Source organism: Rattus norvegicus, chromosome 3 (genome assembly GCF_021556685.1).
Source record: "Rattus norvegicus strain SHRSP/BbbUtx chromosome 3, alternate assembly SHRSP_T2T, whole genome shotgun sequence".
NCBI classification, from domain to species: Eukaryota; Metazoa; Chordata; class Mammalia; order Rodentia; family Muridae; genus Rattus; species Rattus norvegicus.
Genome location: NC_141536.1, coordinates 99696410 through 99714517, shown reverse-complemented (window position 1 = coordinate 99714517; position 18108 = coordinate 99696410). Strand labels below are relative to the sequence as shown.

At 41.7% G+C, this 18108-nt stretch overlaps 1 protein-coding gene and 1 pseudogene across 4 annotated transcripts in view; one reads left to right on the top strand and one right to left on the bottom strand.

The window, feature by feature from the left end:
- Fmn1 (formin 1) overlaps positions 1–18108 on the bottom strand; it is a 377899-nt gene that overhangs the window by 238700 nt on the left and 121091 nt on the right.
- LOC134486423 (large ribosomal subunit protein eL33-like) lies at positions 15645–16013 on the top strand (annotated as a pseudogene).

The following is an 18108-nucleotide window of genomic DNA, read 5'->3' as shown; positions in this document are numbered from 1 at the left end:
GGAAGATCCCAGAAGGATAGACAGTGGTGGAGAAACCAGAAATGTTCAACTAAACTGGAAGAAAATTCTCTTGGAATTAAGAAGTTAGGATTTAAAAGAAAGATTACAAATGACCTTCAAGGAAAATCAGAGACTGGGTTTTTGGGACATTGTGTGGTGGGTGTACCAAGAAAAGATAGCCCTTGATAATTATAGAATACACTGCAAGGCTCCAAGGGACCCAAAGATAGTAGAATGCTTTGTTCATTGATGTCTGGTTCTCTGATATGGTTTGGTTTTGCTCTTAAGCCTTCTCTTACAAGGAGCTGGCAATAAAATAGATCCTTAAGTTTAGTGAAGTTGTTCTAGTCAGGGTATAATTAAAAACCAAGTGAATAACTGTCACCACTTCCTTGGAACTTGATATTGCCAACCTATGTTTTCATTGCATTTCATACTTTGCAAATGATGCATTTTCTCAAGTGTGGGGTTAGAAGACACCATTGATTCTGACATGCATTAGTATTTCTGTCCCACAAAGAAAAACTTCTGCAATGATAACTACATATGGAAATAGCAGATGTAGACAGTGTACACCACACAGTAAACAAAATATACTACTAATAACATAATAATCCTAAGACTGTTAGACGCATGATAACACTATCAGCTCCATATTGGAGGAAAAGAAACCAAGACACGGGAAGGTTAAAAAGTTGCCTAAAATTAGAGGTAACATGCTAGGTGGCCAGCATTTGAGCTCAGAAAACCTAGTTCCACAAGCTAAACTCTAAATGTACACAGAATGCTATCCCAGCTCCCTGAGTACTGAGGAGGAGAAAAGAAACATTATGAGGTAGCTGGGTGTGGTGGCACACACCTTTAACTCCAGCACTCTGGGAGCAGGGGAAGGTGGATCTTTGTGAGTTCGAGGTCAGCTTGGTCTACAAAGCGAGTTTTAGGAAAGTCAGGGTTTTACACAGAGAAACTCTATCTCAAAAAACCAAAAACCAAAACCAAGATGATAGAGACAGACATACAGACAAGAAGCACTATGATATGCAAATCTGAGCTTTATACTCAGAGAAGGAATGGACACTGGAGGGTCTGTGCCCGACGCACCTGAAGATTTGGACAAACCAGAGAGGCCGTGCCTGGTCCTCTGCAAAGCTTCTTTCTCAGCTCTCAGTTTCCTGAAGTGCAGTCCTGGACACCATTGGTCAGCACCAACCCATCTCTGCCAGCTGGGAAGCCCTTTCACAAGTGCATTTTAAATCCATTGCATCTTTAGGAGTATACAGGTTTCTATTCTCCCAGATATGTATTTCATTCCTTCAATACAGTACCTGGAGTTACGTCCGCAGTTGTCCCCAACAGAGATGGCACAGTTGATTGAGCATCCAGGTACCCAGCTACCAAAATACACAGCCTGAGGCTGTATGTCGTCTACACATTTCATAACCAGTAAGCTGGAGGCCAGGCTCATGAGATTTATGCACTTCATTTACAGCTCACTGCTTCAGTTGCTATGGTAACAGATGCCATAGAAATAGAAAGTCACAGCCATGGTTGACATTTCCCTTGACATAGGAACAAATGTTCAATTGTGCTGGTCATCAAAGATAAAGTAATGGAATGGTGATATATCATTATTATGCCTCTCTTTTTAAACCTCTCAATCATAAAATGCAGTGTCCAAGAGTCAACAAATATCAGTTTTGCTGTCATAATTATCAATGACCAAACGGTGCCTACTTACTGCTGGAGCTCTGCTAGTGCAATCAGTAACATGTGCTGTATGAAATGGGCACTGTGCTGATAAGCATTTGCAAAGGAAGACACCACAGCATCCTGTTCTATAGGACAGCCAGAGTGACGGGTCAATAAGAAAGAGAAACTGGTGCCATCCTCAGTAATTATCTCAGAATTTGTACAGGTGCATGAGGGGTTAATAAGTCTTCCTTTGAAAGCATGCCCCCAAAGGAAATTTAGAACCCATTAAAAGATCCAGATGTAATTACAATGATCAAATAGTTATCATCAACTTGGTATGTTTAATAAAGTCCATGTTTTAAATGTTTACCCACCACTACTAAAATACTGTTGTTAATATCAGCATGATGTGTTCAGTGAAGCCGGCTGTTTAACACCGTCAACATCCTAAGACGCCACAGGTAGTGAAACAGTTGATAAATGTTTCCCCTTCTGTTTATGTGCATATGTTTTCTACGTTTTCTCAACTAGTGTTTGTTACTGGTGAAATGAAATTGACTCATATAAAGCATTTGGGTGTCTTGGTGTGGCTCTGGTTCTGAGCCAGAGTTGAGGAGTTGGTCACTCACATAAACCAGCGACTTAAAGGCCGGAGCATTGAAACCAACAGGACAGATTCTGCCTCAGCTCTGAGTTCTGCCAGCCACGTGCAGGGTACCCAAGTGCTTCGGCTATCCTTTGCGTTTCCTCGTCGGTCAATGGAGATAATTCTGTTTCCTATCACAGGGCAGTATGAGCCTTCAGGTTGATATTTATACAGTGCTGAGATCTGCACCGGGACACACACAGAATGTCATGTGGTATACCACCTTCCTCTTCGACAACTTCCTGAATGTATTCAGGATGCCTCATTGTAAGTCCTCACTAGACTTCATCGCAGTCTCTCCCAGTCCCTAGGCCGGCTGGCCCAGTTCACCGTCTCATCTAGTCCAAACTTCAACACTGACTTTTGCCTATGCAGTGACTCTCTAAGGCATGCCTGGTGGTCAGAAAGCCTCTCCCACTATTCCCCACTCATAATTCCAAACAGTTCAGCACCTGCTGCTACTACATGTCCAATCAGTGTCTTAATTTTACCACATCCACTTGATCTTCCCACTCTCTGCTCCAGTCCATGGAAATCCCACACTCTCATTGCTTGGGTCAGAAATGGACACTTTGTGATTCTCCGCACATTCAATCTGTCTGGAAACTGTAATGGCTCTTTCTCCCAGGTGAATATGTAGAAATGTCTCCACTACTGTCACCATAGTTCAAGCTGCCACCTTCTATGCAAATACAGTTTCTTGTCTGGATTCCCATTACTGTCTTCTGATAGTTTCCCTGTAATTGTGGATCAACCTACCCGCCCAGCCTCCTACCTTGTTTTTCAGTTCAACACAGCAACCATAGGGAGCCTTTCTAAACAGAAGGACTATTACACCATACCTCTGTTCCTATATGTTTAGTAACTCCCATTTCACTTCACATACAACGAAATCCAACAAACTCTATGTGGGAATACATGGCCAACATCAAGGGGTCACTCCTTAATCCTCCTGCATCACAGAAGCCTTGGATGGTTGACAAAGTCTAGGGACCCCTTCCCGGAATAATAGTTACATTGATTTAAAAGAATAAAATAAACTGCAGGAGAAATCAACTCAGTTTTATATGCTTTTAAGTGCAATGTGACCCATGTGTTCCAGTATTAACACTTTAAATAACGAGATCTAGGGAGGTCCAATGTGTTTTAAACAGTACCGAGACTTTGTAGAATGGAGCCTTCTGCATCCACCTGCCTTGGCATCCAGAACTAACCCAGTGAATGCCAGCTCTAACTGTGCGTATTTCCACTCCCGGATGACATCCAGCAATAGTAATGCACATTTTTAGCACAGGTCATGAGAGATTGTGGCTCAACGTTCTTTAAAGAATAATGCAGAACACTGTTCTTTGCGCACCTAGTACATTTTTTAAAAAATAAAATAAAAAGCCACAAGTCCAAACAGAAAAGCTCCATACATAAACTGGCACCTAAAACTACTCTTATGTTTGATAGAAATCTCACTAAGTAGCCTTGGATGGCTTAAAATCTATGATGTAGACCAGGCTGGCCTTAAACCACCTCAGTCTTCCAAGTGCTATAAAACTCTTATAAGCTGAAAAATGGTGTAAAAGGAGAGCTCTAGAGGGACTGCAGATTTTGATAACAAATATTTTACAGTATCTAAGTTTCTGTTTGATGTTACTTGCCTGAGACTTAACAGACCTTTGAATTCTGCCCATGAACCCTTGGAAGTCCTCAGGCTCTTGATGAAGACCACTGCTCTGGATTATTTCTGGACACTTCTCCAGCAGCCTAGAGGGTTCATGTCTTCTGTTTCCCTTGCCTGGATCCCCTTGGCTACCCTCTCTTTTCTTGTTCCTTTGTTCAGGTGCCTGCTCTAGCGACCCCATCTGTCTCCCTAAGAGGACCAGTGGGGGGGCATCTCGCTGCATTTCCTCCTGTTCTTCTGTCCTATGGGTCTATATCAGAAATTCACACCTAACTTTTATTAAAAAGGCTTGAAACCTTTCACTGACATGAGTTTAATGTTATTAAAAGTGGACAAATGAGATAATACTCTGCTTCTTCTCTTGCAAACCTCTCAGAGGCAACTCAAAAGACTAGCTAGCCCTGTGGGTTCAGACACTGAATAGTTCTCTGGGCCCACCACACTAGGACATGGTCTTTAATGTGGAAATACCTACATCCTACCTGCAGTAGAGCCTCCAATACTCCAGAGCTGATTTGAGGTTGGGGAAGGAGTAACGAGTGGAGGAAATGACCTAGAATCCTGACTGAGGACCCGTGTAGGAACTTGGGACGGACTTGGGACTAAGGTTGGAGAAAAGAATCCTCTAAGAAGATACTCTAGAGAGCTGGTTGTGTCCTCTGTAACCTCAAGCTCTGGTTAAAATCACTGTGAACCAGGAAGGGAGGCACAGTGAAGCCATGCCCTGGGGAAGATAAACAAGACTGACATTTCTGTAAAATGAGCTGCTTGCTCTGCCACACAGCACCGACTCACTAAATGACAGCTGCATTCATGTATATTCCCATTCCTAGATAAGACCAGTAACGGCCACCCATACTTTTAACAAGGTCTCGGGGGATTTGGAAGCAATGTTTTTCAGAGTGTAGCCCAAAACAGTATTCTCCAAACTGCGTGCACCCCTGATTTTGTTTTGTTTCGATTTTTCTAAAAAAAAAAATAACATACTCTTTACACATAAGTAAGGCGACACCTAAAAGATTTGTAAGTTGATACTGTTGTAAGTCAAGTTATGAAGAATTTATGAATACTGATATCTTAAAACAACTCTGGCACATTTATATGTAGTCAATGGTATCGAATAAACATCTTGATTTACAGCACCCAGCACCATCTGTTTTCTTTTTAAAAGTATAGATAAATTCTGCTTTAATGCTCAGAATGTTTTTACGGCTTCTTTTATCTCTTAAAACATTTCAGAGCCAAGCAGTGGTGGTGTACACTAATAGTCCCAGTACTTGAGAGGCTGAGGCAGGTGGATCTCTGTGAGTTTGAGGCCAGCCTGGTCTTCAGAGTAAGTTCCAAGATAGGCAGGGCTACACACAAAGAAACCCTGTCTTGAAAAACCAAAAATAAATCAATACATTCATACATACATTTCAGTTTTCCCACAGAACTTATCCAAATGAATGCCTTGTATTGATCTCCATCTCATAATTTCTATGGGATAGAAATATTAAAAATATTATAAAAACATTCTAGTTATCAAAAGAATGCTAGCTATAGGTTTACTTCTGGGTAAGTTATTCATTTTATTGGAATGGGTAGGATGTGTTGCTAGGCATTTCAGTAAACTGGGAACAAGTTTCCAGAAAGAAGTTATACTGAAACTTGAACCTTTGGAAAAGCTGAGAAACTCAATAGAACGTCAATGGCTGCGTAGAAGGGAGACTGTTGGATGTTAAGAAACTAATTACACTTTATCTTAGGCTACCTTTAGCCCCCTAAATAACCATTCCCTACCCACTTCTGTGTGCAATGGTTCATCCTATGCCTAAAAGATAAAGACCTTTCAGAATGTAACAAGAAATCTCTACTTTCTACAACCAAAAGGCTAAGAATACAATGAGACACCCGAAATACAACACAAGGCACCTGAGGCCTCCAGCAGAGTTTTAAACCCACGTACTTAATGCCTCCATCAACATCTTTTACAAGTGCCTTGATTTCTGACTTTTTTCTATTACTGTAAGAACTTCAGCAAACTGTTAGCATGTCAGAACACAGAACACGGATTTAGAGAAACTAAATCTGGGTCCCAGGCGTGGTTACTCATGGCTCCAGATTAATCCCCTGCTGTAAGAGTGTTGGGTTGTTTTGTTTGATTGTTTTTTTTTCCCATGGACAAAGGTATATTTTGAATATCATTAATAAAGGCAATGGAGCATCTGGGATAAAAATTGATGTAAATTGTCTCCTTCTGACCCTTGGAAAGGGCCTGCTGTGTCGCTTGGTTTAAGAACTCTCCATCTCTTGATTACTCAAGTATCCATTCATCTTAATAAAAATGGTCCCAAGACTTCTTCATTGTAAACGGGTCATCTGAATAGAGGGCTCAAGGAGCAAAGTGCTCGGCGAGTGGTAAAAAGCTTAAATAAAGCTCCAATCATTAAACGACTCTCATTGGCAGTGTCAGATGAGGATTCATGGGATGGCGGGAGAGTCAAGGAAGCAAAGTGGAAAGTGAGAGAAAAGTGGGTAGATTCTGAAAGACGAAGGTAAGATAAAAACAATGGCTGAGTCGGAAAGTATAGACTAATGTATGTGGTATTGTCTTGTCACAGAGACCTTAGTGCTTTGGTAGTATGCTGTCTAATTGAATTGCTGCAATATAATTATTTTTTTAGTTAAAAAGAAAATTAAGTTATTAAGAAAAATAATTCCTAGAAAAGTTATTTTTGGAAAGTTTGCATTATATGAGCTCAACACTAATGAAATGGCCTGACACTAATGAAAGATGTTTCATCCAATAATTAAATAATTAAAGAAAGTAAAGAGTATACACACATATGCATATATATCACTTTAAAGTTCCATAATCTTCCCAGATGTTTTAAGTTCAAATGATCTTACTTTATTCTTCTGGTATACCAGGCAATAGGCTTAATAAGAAAAAAAAAAAAAAAAAAAAAAAAAAAAAGATGAGCCATTACCTAAAAGTGAAACCAGAGGAATCTACTGATTTAAATGATCTCATTTCCCATTATCACACCACATCATGAATAATGAAGACTTAGAATGTATCTGTTCACAAGACAATGAGAGTCACTGACTGCCCCTACTATCTTTCCCTCTAGACCACACAAGGAACTCCAAGCAAGACTTCCTACTCATTCCACTCCTCCTTTGTCCCTCTGACATTAACATTCTTCCTTACTACCCACAGAGGACTCTCGAAAAACCAATATTTAGTTACGTTATTTCTCAGCCTAAAATTGCTCAATAGCTTCCACGAATAGCTTCAGTCCTCAACACAGCATACCACACATTCTTTTTCCTCCCAAGACCTGGTAACCCCTCAAACTACAGGCATAACACCACTGCACAGCATATATCCCCGAGGATGGCCCAGAACTCTGGGTCCTCCTGCTTCAGCCTCTAGAGTACCTGAGAGTATAAGCCTATGCTGCCAAGTCCAGCTTCCTTATGTATTCGTTTATGACAACCACAAGGAACTGCTGTCCCTGTGTGTGTATGTTTGTTCTTTCTCAGCTTCATCCCTCTCACCCAGACTGTCATTTTCCAAGCTGACTTGTGAGGATTCTTCTCATTTCTCCATATAAGACCAATGTCATTCAACCACATGTCACACATTCTTCTATCAGAGCATTGAGGCTGTTCAATTAAGCTTTTTGTATAATTTCACATTTTTCCCATTCTTCATTCCCCAACCAACCCTTTATACCCTGGTGAAAAATAAAACTAAAAACTAAAAGTAAAATCATAAGCCGCTTCCGAGCAACAATCCCGCTGTGTTCCTCTTTGCATTCCAAGCACCTATCACATTTACCTGTACATAGCGGATACTAGGGGAATATTTGCTAAATGAATGAGTGTATTATTAAATGCATTTGCAAGTTTAATACCAGCACCACTGAAGTAGATACTTATAACGTGTTGGTGTCACTAAATAGGAGTGAGATATAATCTTGGACTCTGATATCCCAGCCATTTGCAAGTTCTAGGATTACATCATGAGATAGAATGTGTTCTCACAAACTCAAGGAAAATCCCCCAGGAGTTACCCTAGCCATGCCATGGATCTCGACACACAATGGCAGTTCTTTATCTGAATTCACTTCTACTTATCTTGAAAACTGGTGTACTGAAGAAGTCCTGATGCTAAGGGAAACGGAATACAGATCTGAAAATCATTTGTTTCTGTTTTTAACTAATTTAGTGCTCTGACATGACCCTTGTACTCTCTGTTACTTATATACAGAAAAATGTCCTAATATTTTCTTTTATCTTGAAGTCACAAAGATATTTTTGGTGAACACTTCAGTATTTAAGATGCCAGATCTTCAGAGAAGGGGAATATACATTGCACATGATTAATGCATTTATTATACATGTTCATCTTCACATTATGAAAATGTCATAATTAAACTCTTACTGAAAATAATAAATATATGCTAATTGTATTGGTTACTTTTCTGTTGCTGAGGTAAAACACCATCTTCAGAAGCAACTGAAGGAAGAAAGGGTTTATTTCATCTTACGGTTTCAGAAATGAGTCCATAATGGTGGCGAAGGCTAGCAGCAGCAGGACGGAGAAGCAGGGAGATAACATCATCCCACAAAGGAAGCACAGAGATACAGAGATATAGAGAACAGGAAGTGAGGTCCAGCTTTCAACTCTGAAAGCCCACCCCAGTGATGTATTTCCTCCAGCAATGCTTTACTTCCTGAAGGTTCTATAATCTTCTCAAACAAATGGACACCGGGTGTTCAAATACATGAGTCTATGGGAAACATTTCTTACTTAAACGATTACATTGGTATAAATTGGAGGGCATTCAAATAAATAATCAGAAAATTATCAAATAAAATTCAGCCTTACATCACAATTACAAGGACTTGTTTTTCATAAAAATAGAAATGGGCCTGGAGAGATGGCTGAAAAGTTAAGAGCACTGAGTTAAGAACACTGTCTCCTCTTCCTGAGTTCAATTCCCAGCAACCACATGGTGGCTCATAACCACTTATAATGAGATCTTGTGCCCTCTTCTAGCATGCAGTCATGAATGAAGGCAGAGTGATGTATACATACTAAATAAATAAATCTTTTTTTTAAAAAGGGAAAGAACGTAGAAACGGATCTTCATCAGTAAATCAAAATGTTAACCACCAATCAAATGGAAGAATATTATGAATCATTTTAATAAGAATATCCCTAGTGGAGCAAATTCAAACAGCACTTAAAAGTCCAGGTCTATAATAGAATTGAATAAAATCTCTAGTCCAGTATGACCATGAACTGGACAACACTGAAAGGAAGCCTTTGAAATCAAAAAGACATAAGATGTCAACTATTAGCTATGTTCAGATTTATTTGTCCCAGACAGCAGGGAGCTAGGGAAACTGATTTATTCTCTATTGTTAACAGTTCAATTAAAAAATGGGCAGAGGGATAGAAGAGACATTTCCGATATATATATTTCTCCAGTAGGCACTCAGAAAGACGTTCAGTGTCATACCACTAGAGATGCAATTCAGAGCACAGGAGAAATCATTCATATTCATTAGGATGGCTATGTTTAAAATAATAATAATGCTTGCAGGATGTAAAGAAATAGAAGTTTGTGAAGTGTTGATAGCAATGAAAAATTATATTGCTATTTTATTTTTTTAAGTCTAGAAGCCAGGTGTGGTGACACACTCCTTTGATCTCAGAACTTGGGGGGTGGTCAGAGACAGAAAAATCTCAGAGTTGAAGGCTGGCCTGGTCTACATAGAGAGTCCCAGCATACCAAGATACACTGGGACCCTGACTCCAAAGGGGGAAAAAACAGAAAAATCGGAAATTCCTCAAAAAGTGACAGTGATAATCTGTTAATATGACTTCTGTGCACTGACTGTGCATGTACACACACACATGCACACACATACAAAGAGAGAGAGAGAGAGAGAGAGAGAGAGAGAGAGAGAGAGAGAACACTAAATGATTGACAGCATATCCTGAAGCTTTGGGGCTTTGCACAATCAAATAGGTACACTACTGACACTAAAGGATAGGAACAACTCACATCACAGAAGAATGTGTGAACAAAACACAGTAAGGGATACAAAGTATTCAATCTTAGAATCCCATAACATGCCACAACATTGATGAACCCTGAGAACATTATACTGTGTGTGATAAGATGGGCAGCTTTTGAAGAATGCATCCAACATAGCCCTCAGACCTCTGGTCTTGCAGATATGCACTCGTACCTGCGCACAGTAAGTGCTCCTAACCACCTCTCCAGCCCCTGTCGTTTTTACTTTGAAAGCGTTTCACTATGTAACCCAGGTTGGCCTTGTATTTAATCTACAATTAAGGATGGCTTTGAACTTGGAAACCCCCTGCTTTAGACTCTTGAGTACTTGGGATTACAGACCTCAACTACCAGGCCCAGCTTATTGATTATTTCTACGTTTGTGAATGTGTATGTGTGAGCATACATGCATGTGTGTGGAGACCAGGGGACAACACCTACATCGTCCACCTCCTTTGAGACAGGATCTCCCATTGGCCTAGAGATCATCAGTTAAACCAAGCTAGCTGTCCAGTGAACATTGAGGACATCCTTGTCTCCACCTCTCCAGCACTGGGATTATCAACATAGGCCTGACACATGGCATTTTTAGGTGGGTTCTGAGGATTGAACTGAGGTGATTAATGTTTGTATTACAAATGCTCTACTGACTGAACTCTCTCCTTAAATGTTAATGTAGTAAGCTATGCAGAGAACATCACTTGTCATCATGATCAGTTTCCGTGTATAGGACAGTGTACGGACATTGTTGTGTCTTTTGAGACATTGTTAACTGAACCTCGAGCTCATTGATCCTTCTAGACTAGCTGGCCAGTGAGCCTTCAGGACCCACCTGGCTCTGCCTCCCCAGCACTGGGATCACACACATCACCCTACCTGGCCTCTGTGTGTGCAAGAGATTGTTCTGAGACACCAACTCTCTTGTGCTTGTGCAAGCAAGCACCTTCCTGACCTCAGAGCCCTGTCACCAGTCCTGGGAAACTCACTGTAAAGTGTATATACAACAATTTGTGTGTATAAGAATCTAGAGGAAAAAGTAAGTTGAGGTGATTGTCACAGTGTCTGGGTGAATATAGTAATAAAAACAATAAGTGAAAACAAATAACTATTCTGGAAAGAGACAGAAATATGGAGTGAATTTGTATACATGGTGTGAACTGGCACTTTTGCAAGAATGTAGCATTTACTAAATGGGGCTGGGAAGATGGGTATCAGTTTGAGAAAAACAAAACTTACATATTATTACTGATAGTTTGTTAATATAAATTAATATATTTCATTGGAAATAAAATCTAAACATGTATATGCATTATTAGTTAAAGCAGATTTTTTTCTGCATTCTATTGGGGGAAACTTTCTTAAAAAGTGTAAATTGTAGCAACAATGACAAGAAAAAGCTTTAGAAAGACTTGCCAGCAAAACTCTGAAGTAAAAGATAGCATGAGGTGAAGGCCTGGCGATTTGAAAGCTAAGGTATATACAACAAAGGAGACCTGAGTCTCACCACCACCATCCACTGAGGGAAGAAAGAGAACTGCAGACACCTACAAGTTATCCTTTGACCTCTGTGTGTGATGACATTCAACTCCTCAAATGGTAGGCAAAAGTCTTAGTTGGTGTTGCCATTGCTGCAAGAAAACACCATGATCCAAAGGAAAGGGTTTATTTGGCTTACACTGCCATACTGCTGTTCATCATCAAAGGAAGTCAGGGCAGTAACTCAAACAGGGCAGGGACCTGGAGACAAGAGCTGATCCAGAGGCCATGGAGGGGTGCTGCTTACTGGCTTGTCATCCTTGACTTGCTCAGCCTGCTTTCTTACAGAACCCAGGACTACCAACCTAGGGATGGCACCATCCACAATGGGCTGGACCCTTCCCCATCAATCACTAACTAAGAAAATGCCTTACAGCAGGATCTTATGGAGGTATTTTCTCAACTGGGGTTCCCTCTTTTAAGCTAACTCTGGTTTATATGTCAAGCTGATATACGGTTAGCCAGAAGAACAAATAACTAAATAAATGTATAAACAAACAAAAGCCACATCTTAAACTCTTTGAACACAGTTTTTGGGTCTGCACTCGGGATTCCCTTCATAAATGTCAAGTTTTAGCTGCAACTTGGTTTGGGGAAGTTGATTTTCCAAGCATTACAGCAAATGGAAGCTTGGCGCTGCTTCACCTCCAGCTTCCCAGTCTTCAGCCCTTTTCTGCACATACCCACAAAATGCAAGGCTGTCCTGGTCTCTAGTTCCGACATCTCTAAGTTATGTGCTATGAAAATCACGTCATGCAAGTGATGGCATGAAAGATCCCCGCTTGACATTAGTGCAGCCATTTCTTAAAAATGAAAATTTTAAGTTGGCCTCTGCTTAGCCCCTAGACGTTAGACCAGAGAGTACAAAAAGCACAGTCCCACCCACTCTCCAAGAAGCTACCCAGACACAAGAACAGATGATATAGCTGTGGCCTTGTTCTGGGAACCCCAGGACAAAAAAACATTTGTCAAGTCAGACGTCCTTGGTACTGGAAAAGCTGCGCTGATATGGTTGCGGCCTTGTCCCAGGAACTCCAGGACGAGAAACATCTGCCTTGTCAGATATCCTTGGCACCGAAATAGCTGAGCTAATGGAACTGTGTGGCCTTGAGATGACTAAGTAACACTGTATGTTTCTGCTGTTCCGGGCTCTTCACTCTGTCCTGCGTGAGGTCCGTGTCGAGCCCCAGTGCACTGGTATCCCGAGTAAACCTCTTGTTTTTACATCAAGACTGAGTCCCGTGTGTTCGTGGGGTGGCAGGTGTCCTCAGGACTGGAGCGAGAGTCTCCTCTATCTGAGGGTCTTTCAGGCAGAGTGGAAGGGCCACAGAACACACGATGAGCAAATCCACTGCCTAGGCAGTTAAAGGGGACATGAGACAAGTCATCTAGACACATGACTTTAAGGCAACATCCACCCAGGATTAACACACTCTGTTAGCCACGGATGGAGAAATTAAAACTCAGGCTACAGTAGCCAATGATTCCATGGTATTTTTAGCTCTCCCTGGCTGATGAAGCAAGGATGTCTGACTCACCAGGAAGAGCTCTCTCACTTCAGGCAAATGAGACACAAACCCGAGGGCAGGCAGAGCCTCACGCCGGTGCGGGTTGAGCTGATCCACAGGTCTCTCCATAGGAAACGTTTCCAAGTTGTTCTGAGCCTGGTACCTCTAAGCTCTGGCAATGAAAGTCCCAGGAGATGACACTATGCTGGCAGCTTGCTCGCAACCCCAATAACCTGAGCTGACTGACCACGCTAACACTCAGAGGACGGCATTTATGGCTTGCCGAGCCTAGCTCGGAAGTGTTGCCAGTAGTGAACAAGGTTCCTTAGCGGCACAGAGGAAGAAAAACCAAAGGTGCCCAGTTCATATCAGAAGACATAAGTGTTTTTGTTCTTCATCACCCCTGTTCCCCTTCCCATGGGCAATTCATAAGAGACTGACAAGTCAACAAGTGGGGACATTTTTAATTCTGCAAGCTTTGACTTCGTTGTCTCTCAGGATTTTGAGTTTCACCATAATAATATATTGACAAATGCCACCAGTCACAGAACACAGTAGCAAAAGAGGAATGAGTATCAAGAACAGAGAGAGAGAGGTTCCTCTCATCTGAACCTGGGCACACAAACAGATGTCTGGTCGTCAGGCACATCACGCAAAGGTGAGGGCAGCATGTTTTTCAGTAGCTTTTGGTTATTATTACATGGTTTTATTAGCTTTTTTGAGATTTGTTAATTTTTGTATGTGTTTTGTGTGTGTGCATGTCTGTGCAGCATGTGCACGCACTGACCTCAAAGGCCAAAGGAGGGTGTCAGGTACCCTATAATTAGAGTTACTACCGTTTTTAATTACCGTGTGGGTGCTAGGAATCAAACCCTGCTCCTTCAGAAGAGCACTTACATGTTCTGAGTTATCTCTCCAGTCTCCATGACTAGGGTTTTAAAAGCTCTCAAAATACTTAAAATCACTAAGCCAAGGACAGAGAAGGGTCCTCAGTATTCGGTGCATCCAAACGTGACCTGAACTGGGACAAACTCTGGACTTGGAAAGGAAGTACATAAAACCCAAGAAGCTTTAGTCATCAGGGTCAGAAATATTCTAAAATCAGAAAACTAATCCAAGAAACAAACTGAAACAAAGCATTCATTATTAAATAATAGGTCTGGAGATATATTCAGATTAAAGTACAAGGCACACATACATGTATAACTGTTTATATATGCAAATAATTTTAAATTTTTCTAAAAATCATAAAATCCTCTAGATAAGGTTTTCTATAATATGTGCAAACACTAAGAATTTTCATCCTCACCTCACACTAACAAGATAATGCTATCCCAAGAAAAACTCCCAAAGGAGACCCCTCTGTAAAGAGGTTTGAAGGAACAGATAGATCAGAAGAGCAGAAAATACTGTTTGAAGTTCACAGGCGAACTGGGGATGCTGAGCTGTGAGGTGTGCGACAGCATCACAGAACTACAGATGCCAAGGAACTATGCAAACACAGCCACAGGAAGTCCATGCACGCATGAACTTAGAGAGGACAGTTATTCTAAAACCCTGCCGTGAAATCAATTCAAAACTCAGAGACAAAAACCTGAATTTTTGTTCCAAATTGAATTCTGTTGTGAAATGGAGGGAAGGAAGAAAAAAGCAGCGGAAAAATCATTTAAGGAAAAATCATTTAAGGAATGCAGGCAGTGTACCTGCACAGGGGGTGATTAACTTGCCTCTCGAGGCTTGCTGTCACCGTTCTTTATGACCTGTCTCTTAAGTGGCTCCAGACGACCTGGCTTCTCTTTGCATTTTGTAACAGAGGAACCCACTTAAACACAACACAAGACCATTCACAGATCACATCAATACCAGAGTGGTATTAGGAGAAAGAATTCCGGGAGGACTATGTCCCAGCTGAGCCAAGCCAAGTAAAATGGGGGTAAAATGCTCCGTTCACTCAAAGTTATTATGAGACATTCAAAACACAGAATTGGCTCACACTGACCATAACAATATAGGAAGGAAGGCTCAGCATATTGAACGGGGTGGGAATATTCTGTTCTATCTGAGCAAAGCACTTCGGGGACAGTATGAGTTAACACTGTTAGTTCCAAACTCAATCCCTATGTAGAGGTCAACTCCATTCCCTGTGGACGTCCATTAAGTGACAGCTCTCAACTGGCACATCACCAAGGCTCCAAGGACTCAGAGAGTAGGGGCAACAATGCCCTTGATGTGGACACGGGCCAACCTGCGGCAGTGGATACTCCAGCAAAACCTAGAGAGAAGTGGTTGCAGTGCTCAAAGCTGCAGAAGATGCTGGTAGCCGCAGGATGGCAGAAGGGAGCCTGCTGGCAGTGCACATGAGGAACCACTGCGAGGTACCCTCATAGACTAGGAAGACTCTAGAAAGCACCATTTAAGATTCACAGATTCCTCTTTCTACCATCTTGGTGACTTTGGAGGCCTGCTGGGAACAGGACTTCTAAAACAACAACAACAACAACAACAACAACCAAGTATGTCTGGAAGGCTGTGGTGCAAGGCCATTTTTGCTGGCTACAAGCGAGGCCTCCGGAACCAAAGAAAGCACACGGCTCTTCTTAAAATCGAAGGTGTTTATGCCCGAAATGAAACTGAGTTCTGCTTAGGCAAGAGGTGTGCTTATGTGTACAAAGCAAAAAACAATACAGTGACTCCTGGGGGCAAACCAAACAAAATCAGAGTGGTCTGGGGAAAAGTAACTCGGGTCCATGGAAAACAGTGGTATGGGTCGCGCCAAATTCCGAAGCAACCTTCCTGCAAAGGCCATTGGACACAGAATCCGTGTGATGCTGTACCCATCCCAGATTTAAACTAATGGAGAGTAAATAAATAAAAGTAGATTTGTGCTCTTGTTTAAAAAAAAAAAGATTCACAGATTCTCCTATTTTAGCTCATTTTCATTTTATCCTCAATAAAATGTAATCTGTAGGATCAAGTGATTTCATAAGTCACTACAGAGAGTACTTATTAAGAAATGCCAGTAGAAATGGGCTAGGGAACCACAGGGTGGGTAGAGTAGGAGGAACTCATGGGAAAGCTTTACATGAACTGACCATCTCTCTCATCAGCATAGAATTCCAGTGTCCACTCGGAATAAAACACTGAGTTCTTTCTTACTCTCCTGTCTCTTTAGATTAGTGACTAATAAATCCTGGGAACGCTGAAGGACACTGAAGATGTAAAGGCTCAAGACTTGGGATACCCAGAGTTGCCTTCACTTAAACTGATGTCTCTAAGCTCCCTGGAGACTGGCTGACCTTAGTGTGTTCCCCTAGGGGCAGGCAAACCAATGCAGAGTTCACAAAATATGTTCAGATATACACCAAATTCCTGAGATTTCAGTTTACTCAACAACAGAGCTTATAAGATAAGCATGAGGGGGTGGGGGAAGAGGTGGTATTAGCTTTCTCAAAATTACCAAGGAGGTACAAAATGTGTTGGATGTCTTATCCTTCTGCGGAAATCACATCCCCTAACATACACCAGTACTAGAAGGCTCCCAGGCATCTAGGCAGCAGACACAGAACAGAGCTGTGCCACAGTATTATAATCAAGAGGGGCTCCTGGGAGTGCATGGCCACCCTGCTGTCTTACCCAATGGAATTATCAATAATGTGCCTCTCACCTGTCCCCTTCTCACAAGGTCATTTAAGGTCTGAAGTGGCTCTCACAACCATGTTAGAAAGGCGACGAATCACAGCCACTGTTAACTGGGATGGATGCCCCTTTGAGCCTCCAGAAGTGGAAGACAAATGAATGACACAAAGCAAGAACTAAGGAGCAATGGAAAACAGGACTAGACTGCACTCAAGAAGCACTTATGACATCTACTTCTTACTTGTCTACTTAGCAAATGCCCACCGTGGCAAGGAAGGTGGCCACGCTATCCTAATGAGATCAAGACTAAAATCTCTAACTCATGAATTAGGACTCACTGTAGGCTATGTTTTGTTTTGTAAGGTTTAGGCAATTTCAGGGCATTTAATACCTCACTCTATACCAAGCTAAGCAAGTGACTTGGTGGGGGTCAATGTTGTGATCCTAGATCGCATTCCAATTGGGAGAAATTGCATGCATGCTGGGAACTGAAGTAGCTATACATATTTTCACTAAGGATGAGGTTTTCGTTGTTAATCCCGTAAGAAAAGCAGTGCAGGAAAATGATAAAACGCTATGATGTAGTTAACTGTCACAGAGAAGTCACAAGTCTGTGATGACGTATGTGGAGGTTAGAGACCACCTCCAGGGCCCCCTGCCAAGGTGTGCATTCTCAACTACTACTTGATATTCCACAAAGCCTGATGCATTAACTAAACTTTGAGCCCCTTACAAAAAGAAGTATTTCTACACACTACGCAGACTGAACTTACATGCATGCTCACCACCACCACAGCCACAAAAAGCCACACATAGAAGAACAAAGGGCTTCTCTTTACCTTCTAAAGATTTGTGGCAATGAACTGCTAACATATGGGTAAAATGGGAACAGACAAAAACGTCGGGGACATGGAGGAAGTCATGTGGTGTCACAGTGAAGATTCCCCTATCCCATGGGGAAGAGAGAAAATGGGAAATGCAAAGGCCTTAGGCTCACAGAACAGACAAGGGATTTTAAGTGATTCTTTCGAGCGGGAACCCTTTCTCCCTTGAGTATTGACCAGGACTGAGATAGAAAATAGTGACCTGTCTGGGTGTATCAGACTACAGCTTTCCTTTTTCTACCCACCATGGAGTTAAGTGAAAACTCAGCAGAGATCAGAGGTGCACTCCAGGGCCAGCAGCCTCAGCGCTGCAAAGAAGCTCAGCTTAGCATGGGACAAGGCCCCTTCCCAGGACTCGCCAGTCCAGAATCTCAATTAGATCTCACTTCAGGGAAGTTACTATGAGATTGAAACTGGAACACAAAAATGAAAAGCTGTCAGAAATTCTTTTCTA